This window comes from Odocoileus virginianus, chromosome 3, assembly GCF_023699985.2.
Source record: "Odocoileus virginianus isolate 20LAN1187 ecotype Illinois chromosome 3, Ovbor_1.2, whole genome shotgun sequence".
Taxonomy (NCBI): domain Eukaryota; kingdom Metazoa; phylum Chordata; class Mammalia; order Artiodactyla; family Cervidae; genus Odocoileus; species Odocoileus virginianus.
This window is the reverse complement of record NC_069676.1, coordinates 66,977,610-66,987,664: the sequence shown is the minus strand read 5'-3', so window position 1 is coordinate 66,987,664 and position 10,055 is coordinate 66,977,610.

The window sequence follows — 10,055 nt, the reverse complement described above, 5'->3', positions numbered from 1 at the left end:
AAGCTTCCTGTCCCTTAAGGGAACCTAGAAGGAGATGAAGGACCATGTCCCTGAGATGTTCATTCACAGGAGGATTTTGTTAGCCAGCAAGCATCTATCTCCCCCTCGTTTGGTTATCATAGCTGATTTTCCTCTAGAAACTCCTAATATGTTTTGAGTGAAGTAACTTCACTTGGCATCAGGCATGAGCCTGTAGATTCAGGTCTGGCAACTCATCCTCTGGCCAGAGTGAATGGTTAGGGATGGGCATGTGACATACCTCTGGCCAAAGAGAATTGGTGAGCATGAAGCATATCCATCTAGTTGGGTTTGAAGCAGAAAGGATAAAGTTAGGAGAAGATAGCCCACTTGACACCACAGGAAGCTTGAGAACGGAAAAATCATGAATGGGAGCAGAGTCACCAAGAGGTGGAGAAAGACCAGGTCCTAATGACCGTCAAACCGTGGATTTAGTAGCAGTCCTTCAGAATCTATCAGTTACATGAACCAACACATCCCGTTTTGTAGGAAGACAGTCTGAGTAGGGCTTTCTATGACTCGCAAACAAGAGTCCTTGATAGTTATAGTATATCCCATGAGGTTATTGCCTAAGATTCTTCACGAGGTGAATTACAATGTTATTCACCCATCCATCTCTCAGATGTATCAGTGCAGGAGATAAATGCCATCATAAGACTCATAAGCAAGAAATACAATGCAAGCAGCGGAGCACTCCTGGGCACAGAGCTAGAGCCAATTCCTCAAATATTTCTGGATACATCTTCTCCAGTTGAGGTTGACAAGACAGGCTGGGTCTTGTGTGGAGCTTCATTGTTCCTGCTAAGAGTTTAGATTTTATTCCAAATGTGATAAAGAGTTGAAAAGTTCTGGCAAAGAAAATGATGAGGTCTGATTTAATGATGGCGAAGACCCCTCTGGCTGTTGTGTGAGTGGATCATGGGGGCCAGGGGAGGGATGAAAGCAGAGAGCTTAGCATAGAGGCTTCTGTAGTTTTCCTGGAGAGGAATTAGGGTGTGGGCTCTTGTGTTGGGTGAGGTGGTGAAAAGTTGTCAGATTAGGGATATGCTTTAATGTGAGAGGGCTTCCTGTTTAGCTCAGTCGGTAAAGCATCCGCCTGCAATGCAGGAGAACTGGGTTCAATTCCTGGGTCAGGAAGATCCTCTGGAGAAGGAAATAGCAACCCACTCCAATAGTCTTGCCTGGAGAATCCCATGGACAGAGGAGCCTGGTGGGCTACAGTTCGTGGGATCACAAGAGTCAGACACAACTTAGCGTTATCTTTCTTCTTTTCTTTTTTAATGTGAGAACTGGCAGGACTTGCTAACATTAATATATTGAACGTAGAGTGTGAGGGGAAAAGATGTGCCAAGGATGACACATTTTTAGCCTAAGAACCCAAGTGACTGGGGTGCCATTTAAGCTACAAAGCACTGGGGGAAGAAAAAAAAATTTTTTAAGTGGAATTCAGGGAGGGAAATCAAGAATTCTGCTTTGGACATATTAAGTGTGAAATGCCTAAAAGACATTAAGAGTTAGAAGTTAGAAAATCTGAGTATGGAGTTCAGAGGAAATGCTGAGCAGAAGATGCATGTTTGGGAGTTAGCATATGGATAGCTAGCTCTGCTGGTAAAGAAACCTCCTGCAAGGCAGGAGACCCCAGTTCAATTCCTGAAGTGAAGTGAAGTGAAGTCGCTCAGTCAGGTCCAACTCTTTGCGACCCCATGTACTGTAGCCTACCAGGCTCCTTGGTCTATGGGATTTTCCAGGCATTGGAAATGGGTTGCCATTTCCTTTTTCAGAGGATCTTCCCGATTCCTGGGTCAGGACGTTTCCATGAAGAAGGGGTAGGCTACCCACTCCAGTATTCTTGGGCTTCCCTGGTGCCTCAGACAGTAAAGAATCCACCTGCAGTGTGGGAGACCTGGGCTCAATCCCTGAGTTGGGAAGATACCCTGGAGGAGGGCGTGGCAACGCACTCCAGTATTCTTACCTGCAGAATCCCCATGGACAAAGAAGCCTGGTGGGCTACAGTCCATGGGGTCACAAAGAGTCAGACACGACTGAGCGACTGAGCACATATGGGTAGTACTCAAAGTCGTAGGCAGGACTGGATGAGATCATCATGAGAGTAAAGATAAAAGCTGGAGATAAGAGGACCCAGGGCAGAGCCTCAGGATAAAAGCTGGAGATAAGAGGACCCAGGGCAGAGCCTCAAGACTCCTCCAACATTGAGAGGTCAGGAGTATGTGGCAGTAAAAGAAATAGAGAGGGAGGTCCAGAGAGTTGGTAGAAAAGCTGGGAGAGGATGGGGTCCCAGATATCTATGGAGAAAAAGGAGGGGTGATTGACTATGTCAAATGCCCCTGGTGGTTTAAATAAGAATTGCTAGCAGGGGCTAAGGATCAGCAACCCATTGGGTTGGCATTATGGAGGTGGCTAGTGGATGGAGGAGCCTGGTAGGCTGCAGTCCATGGGGTCGCTGAGAGTTGGACACAACTGGGCAACTTCACTTTTACTTTTCACTTTCATGCATCGGAGAAGGACATGGAAACCCACTCCAGTGTTCTTGCCTGGAGAATCCCAGGAATGGGGGAGCCTGGTGGGCTGCTGTCTATGGGGTCGCACAGAGTCGGACACGACACAAGCGACTTAGCAGCAGCAGCAGCAGCAGTGACCTTAGCGGGGAATGTTTCTGTACAGGAAAGGTTTAGAAGCCTGGCTGAAGAGGATGACAAAGACAATGCATGGGCGGGGACTGAAGGTGGTAAGTAGAGACAATTTTTAAAGGAGGTTTGCTCTGGGAAGTAAGAGGAAAGAGGGTGGCCACTGGAGGCAGATGTGGATGCCAAGGTGATGGGGAGATATTACAGCCAGCCCATAGGCTTAGGGAATCAGCCAGTGAAGAAGGAAAGCTTGTTCACAAAGGAGTACATGGGGAGAAAGATGTCAGCAAAGCCCCTGAGGAGGAGAGAAGAAACGCACAGATGGAGGTGTTGGCCTTAGTAGGATGATCAGTGGGATTTGAGATCTGCAGCCCAGAAGTTAAAGTAAGAACTGACAGCTCTGTTAAGCCTTCTTTTCTGGCCACAGTGTGCTGCTTAGGGTGGAAGGAAACTGGATTTATTCAGGGCTGGGGTTCTGCCAGGAGGTTAGGAGAGATTGGGCGTGTGGTGAGGAGCTGAGGGTGTGTGCAGGGGGTGACAACACAGATCACAAGGAGGGGGAAGGAGGGAGGTAAGGAGCTGCAGGCTTTGAGCAAAGCGTTATCCCAGCCCAATAGGAACACAGCTGTGTGAACTTCCTGAGGCGTCTCTGTACCTCTGACTTTCTTTTGGGATCTGTGGGCCATGTGTTGCCAACTTACTGAATCTAAATCTTTGGAGATGGGCCTAGTATCTGCCTATGAAGCAAGGGCCCCAGTGCTCCCAGTCTCACTGGGGTTGAGAACTGGTGCCTCTGGAGTAGCAACTTGCTTCTAAGAGGAACCTCCACTTAATTTTGTGCTCTCGGTCAAAGCAGCTGCTTGGTTTGAAGAAACTGCCAGGAAATTTTGATTCTTCCTTCTAATCAGCACTGAAAAACAACCCCCCCGCCCCACACAGCCCACCTTTTTTTTTTTAATTTTGATTTTCCTTCCCTCCTGAAAAGCTATCACTGACCACTGCCCCGCCAGTGGAAATTCCTGAAAGAGGCTAATATTTGGTATCTGGAGGTCCCTGGCGTGTGCCGTGTTTGGCTAAGAAAGCCAAGCTTGTGGACTCATGAATAAACTCAAAGGATATATTCTACTCTCCTTGAAAGTTTATTTCCCAACAGGAAAATCATCTGTTTTTCCACCACCACCCTCAGCTCCAAAATATATGAAAGAGTGTTTACCCCTTCCTTTTGGCCACGAACACAAGGCATTTGGCTTCACAGAGATATCCATTATATTCAGAAAATAGCAGGATACATGCGCAAATAGATTTGTTCCCCTTGTCAGTGGGTCAACGCCAGTCGCTATGAGAATCATCGTCTTTGTTCTACTAATGGCCCAGCTACCCTGATATGCTTTAAGTTTCAAGTTTCTTTTTCAGACAAGGCTCTTATCGCACAGGGACTTCGCATATGTCACCTCCAATATTGCAAATCTCCTCCCTCCACTCCCATTTCTCAGGGCTGGCTCTTTGTCATTCTTCCACCCTCTATTGAAACTCATCTCCCCAAGAAGCTTCCCTGATTACCACGTCTACTGCAGGGCTTCTGACCACTCCTACCTCCCTCATTCCTTTTCTTGGCACCATATCTGTTTCATCTATTGTTCTTGTTACATTCTGTAGTTATTATTTATTTACTTGATCATTTGTCACATCCTCTAATAGACTATAAGCAATAAGAGGGCGGCACTTAGCCATGTGAGTAAGTGCTTTTCCCTCATTTTTTCCCCAGTGACTGGCACATTATGGGTTCTCAGCTTGCTGGTTGACTAATTTGAGTAACCCCAACACACGGAGTGGTGTGATTAAAATACATTTTGGTTCCTATCCCTTCTGCTCCAGTTAGGATTAAATCTAAAAATAACAGAGGCTTAAACAATATAGGGCCTTCTTTCTTTCTTTGGTATGGTGGCTCCTAAGCAATCAGGAGCTCAGATTCTTTTCAGTTTTCAGCTGTTAGGCTTTGGGTATGGCCACTGTACTCAAGGTCAAGATGACAGCTAGAGCTCCAGCCATTACATCCATATTCCAGGGAGAAGTTTATAGGAAGAGGCGAAACATATGATGGAAAAAGAGAGTCCATGCCACTTGTCTTTTAAGAAAGTTCCCCAGAAGCTGCCACCACACATTTCTGCTTCCATTTCACTGATCAGCACTTACTCACATGGCTATATCTATCTGCAAAGGAGTCTGGAAAATGTAGTCTGTTTTAAGGACACATTTTTGCTCTAAAAGAGTTTGGAGGTTTTCTTAGTAAGGATAATGACGAATATAGATATTTGGGTAGGCAAATCTTGGTCTCGGCCATAGTTTCTTGCCCCAAAACCTTCTATGCCTCCCTAAAACTGAAGTTAAGAGTTTTTAACTAGGGTTGTGCATCAGAAACACTTTGGAACCTTTTCCAAAGGACATATGCTTGGGCTTCAACCTCTGAGATTTAGCAGGTCTGGGGAGCTGAGGTTTGTTTTTTGGGCTTCAGGGGATCAATCATATCTTTCCCCATCCCCATTGCAAGCCTGAGTTCTGAACCATCTGAGGAAACACAAGAATCAGACAAGCCAGGAACAGAAATTCACCTTTCTTCTTTATGAGGCTGATGGAGAATGCTGCTTTTAGTTGTACTGACCAACAGGCTTTCTAGTACTTCCATTCCTGGATAAGACAGACTTATCTCTGCCTGTAGGCAGAGAAGGACTGCCATGTGCCTCCTGGGCAGAGATCTTGGCCTCTGATGCCACAGAAGAGAACACGCCAGAACACAGGTGCTCTGTGGGCTGGCAGGTCCATGGGGTCTAAGCCACCCACACTCATTTCTTCCTCACAAAGCCAACTCACGGATCAGATGATTTGTGCCTATTTCCTATCCTCCTGCAGGGGAGACATCAGTAAGGAGTGGGGTCAAGAGGCCAGGAAGGTTGCTCAGGGAAAGCTGAGGAGTAAGGAATGATATAAAACTCTAACGTATATTATGGGCTGCCCTGGTGGCTCAGCAGTAAAGAATTTGCCTACCAATGCAAGAGACATGGGGTATGATCCCTGGGTCGGGAAGATGCCCTGGAGAAGGAATGGCAATCCACTCCAGTATTCTTGCCTGGGAAATTGCATGGACAAAGGAGCCTGGAGGGGTACAGTCATGGGGTTGCAAAGAGTAGGATATGATGAAGCAACTAAATAACAACAATAACAAAGCTACATTATAAAGCCCAAGTTCCTTGATAAAGCATCTGGGCAGGTTTGTGACCTTAATGGGACCTACATTTCCAGCTTTACCTCTTCATTCTTTATATTCCCTCTGCTCCAACGTTTTATTCCCCCCAGTGGCTTTTCTTCTGCTACTTTTCTGTCTGGAAGGCCTTTCCTTTTCACCTTGCGTTTTGGACTCCATTCCACTTCAGAGTCCGGAGCCGTTGCCAGGAGGTCTCGATCAACTTCATCATACAATATCCACCTCCCTGCACCCCGTGTTCCCACGACACCTTGCTGATGCCACTGATACCACCTTCTCGTTTTAAACACATGCACCTATGGCAGACACTGCTAGCTGCCTAGTGGATAAACAAGAGAGAGGCTTGTTTGGAAGGACACAGAGTAAGTCAGAGGGCTGGGAGGCATGGAGAAGATAAAAGGAGGGCTCTATGTGTTTGGAGCACCTTGGTGACTGTTCCCTTTAGACAAGACATGTGCTCTCTGGTCATCATTGGCCTTACCATGCCCAGCATTGCTTACACTGGGTCTGTCTCACATAATTACCTTATCTGCCTGGTCCCTGTAGGTGCTTAACATTGTGAGTCATGTTCTACAGCCTCCCTGGGCAGTGGTTGAGCCCACTTTGTCTGAAATAGCTTCAGAAACAGAGAAATGTTCTCATATGGGTCAGCCCATTGCCTTGTAGACACCACCATTTGTCTTCCTGTAATTCACACTCAGTGGCACCAGTTTTATCTCTTGGGGCTGCACAGATTTTATTGTCTCTTGCACATGAAATTTCCTCTGACATTCAAAGTCAGATGTGTCGCCATTGTTTCAACCTCCTCTCAAAAGTGAGCATTCAGTAACTAACAGCTGTTTTTATGAATGATGCTAATAATGTTATGACTGATTGTTAAATGCCAGATATGAGCATTTAACAAATGAATAAGGCTGGGTCAGCAAAGGGAAATGAAAGTGTCACAGTTTATAAACATTTTAGAAATTGTTAGCCCAGGGATAATAGACAGTCTCACGGGTTCACTGATAAGTGGAGGTAGAGAGTTGTTGCTTGGAGCACAATGCTGATTCTCAGGCCATATCTGGGCCTCACTGGGAAAGGATTCTGGAGTGGATTGGTGATGGCTGCCAGGAAGAGGAAAGGGGGTGGCGGAGAGATGTCAGTCATTTGCCATCTTGGGTTTTACCCAATTTCAAGAGTTCAGAAAGGTGCACAAGCTTTGAGTGTGGAGCAAGGTGCAGTATGGGGTCCAGAATTCTTGGCTTCTGGAGTCTTCCTTCTGCCCAAGCTGCCTCAATGTTGTTGGTGTCTACCAGAAAAATTCAGAGTCTAATGAAATACTTATTAAGAACTTAGTGGTTTTTTTAATTGTTGTTCCCTCATTTTCTCACCTGCTAGCTATCTCAGCTACCACCTCCAAAGACTGCCTTTTAATCTGCTATGCATCTCTTTCTCTAGTTAAATAATAAAGAATCATCCTGCTTCTTCCGCTGCCATTCTTTTCGGAAAAGCACAATAATCAGTCTTTAATGAGCTTGTGACTCTGAACGAAAGTATAATAATTTTGGTGACTCTGCAGCTTCCGTTGATGGAAATATATTTATTTTAGAAGCTGATGACCTGTGGGAAAAGACTATTATTCTAAATATCATGATGAGGTCATGGGAGCTGATAGAGGGCTTGGGGAGAGGGGGAGGAAAGGGGAAGAGAACCAGTGAAAATTAGAATTGCATATGAATGAAAATAGACTACTTTCTATTCTGAGCAAGAAACACTGACTTACTGATTCCTTAGGGGTGTTGAAGAAAAATGCACACGGATGGAGACGTTTACTGAGGCTAGCTCAGCCCTTTGCCGAGGGTTCCATCAGGCGGCATGAGAGATGGCAGTCGAAGTCAGCCTTAGGTCCTAGGATGGAAAGCTATTGGGTGCTAGAACCCAAGACTAAGATAGGACTAGTAAATGGGGTATTCAGTGACCTGCTTCATATTTTTATAACACACTTGTTCCTGTACTGAAAATGACATAAAGTATAATACTTTATATTCTATAAAAGCTAGATGAGCCAAAAACAAACTACTAAACAAATAAGACTGCATAGTTACCTGGAATGCTATCCCTCAGTTATTTCAACTGAGTGAATTTTATACACACACATAAACGTATTTTGTAAGATATCTAATTTTTACTGTAAGTATGTTGCAGTCATTTTCCTTGGTCAGTAAATCAGATCTGTGATGTTTATTGGACATTCACTAAGTACCTTCCAAACAACTACTGCTATCTTCTCATTTCTTAACAGAATGCAGAGTTTCTAAGCCATGTGGTTTGGAGAAGTCATTCTACCTCCAGTTCCAGGGTAAACTTTGATCAGATCCGCCAGTCAGCTTATCTTATTATCCAGACCTTGGTGACTGGTTCAAGGGTGGGCACCTGACCCAGTTTAGGTCTAAGAAGAAACATCTGCTAAGGATTTCTAGGTTAGAAAGTGTCTCTCTCTTTCATGAAAACTTTTGGAATTGGTTCTATCTCTTACCTCAGGTGGAATGGCATAAGAAGGTAGGATTAGAACCAGTGGTTGTTGTTACTAACAGGAGGGTGAACTAGCTGAGACTGAAACTATAGAGAGTGGAATGAAAAGAGCAGAAAACATGAACCAGAGCCTGGATGCCCATGGGATCCTCTGGATCAAACCATGCTTAAGGCTCATGCCACCTTTATACTTTTCAGTAAATCGAGTCAATAAATTTAAGCTTGTCTGAGTCATACTATCTATTACTGGCAATCCAAAGCATCCTAAATAATACAAGCATTTTTACATAATGGTATAATATCTGATTACATACATGTGTTAAAAGCATTGTTATGCCTACTATTCAATTTAATCTTTAAGCCATCTTATGAAGTAAACAAGTATCTATTTGTCAAGTGGATAACCAAGACCTAGAGTGAACAATTGAGCTATCTAAGACAACACAGCTAGTTAGTAGCAGAACCAGGGCTTCTGACTTCCTGAACAGAGCTTTTAATACAATAACATCTCAAGGCAGAGGGATTATGGACCAGAGAAAAGAATAATTCTGAAGGATGGGGCCACATTATTAGGTTGACAGGTAGGATGTAAAAGTGATCAGTCATATCAATCAGCTGTACTTCGAATTTGAAACCAAGGATGTAAGGCATGAAAAGATTTGGAGATTAGAGTAATTGTTCTCAAACTGGCCTGGGAACCCCGGAGAGATCCTCAGATCTTTTCAAGAGGTTTGTGTCAAAACTATTTTCATAATAATGTTAAAATGATATTTGCTCCTCTTCTATTCTTATTCTCTCATAAGTACACAGTAGAATTTTCCGGAGGCCACATGACATGTGACACTCAACAAAAAGAATGCAGAAGGAAATATGAGAATCTATCTTCTATTAAGCTAGACAGGAAAGAACTTTGCAGAAATGTCAAACAATGCCACTCTTCTTACAAATTATTTTTGTTGTTGTTTGGAAAATAGTTATTTTTTAAAAAATATTTTATGTTTATGTGAACACATAGTATTTTTAATATTCTTGAAAATAAATTAATAATTTTTTTTCAGTTTTAACTTTGAATACAGTAGGTGTGGATAGATATAACCTACACAGACAAACATTGTTTATGTCTTCAGTATTTTTAAGAGTGTAAAATCATTTTGAGGATATAATGTTTGAGAACTCTTGGGTAAAAGGATACCTGCAATTTTCAATTAAACTTCTTTCAGAAGATTCATTCGGGCAAGCCTAGTTTCTTTTTGATTTCTGACACCTAGACTCCAGAAATAAAGTTCAATATGAACTGGAGATTTAGCCATTGATGGGTTGTATGATCAGCATGGTTTAAACCAATTTATACAACTTTGGCCAAAATTTCCTTTCAGGATCAGAATGAATTTGTTGCCTACTTTGACCAAACTGATTAGAAATTGACTGGCTCTGTTTATTACTATGTAGATACATAAACCGACTGGGGAATCTGTGTAGTGATAGGTGTCACTCTGGTGGCAAGTAGCAGAAGGTGACTCTGCCAGAGAGAAGCTGTTTATTGAAAGGGTCTTGGGAGCTGTCAGATTTGTTAGGACAAAGGGAGAGCCAGGCTTGAAGCTAAGCTTCCAGGAGCAATG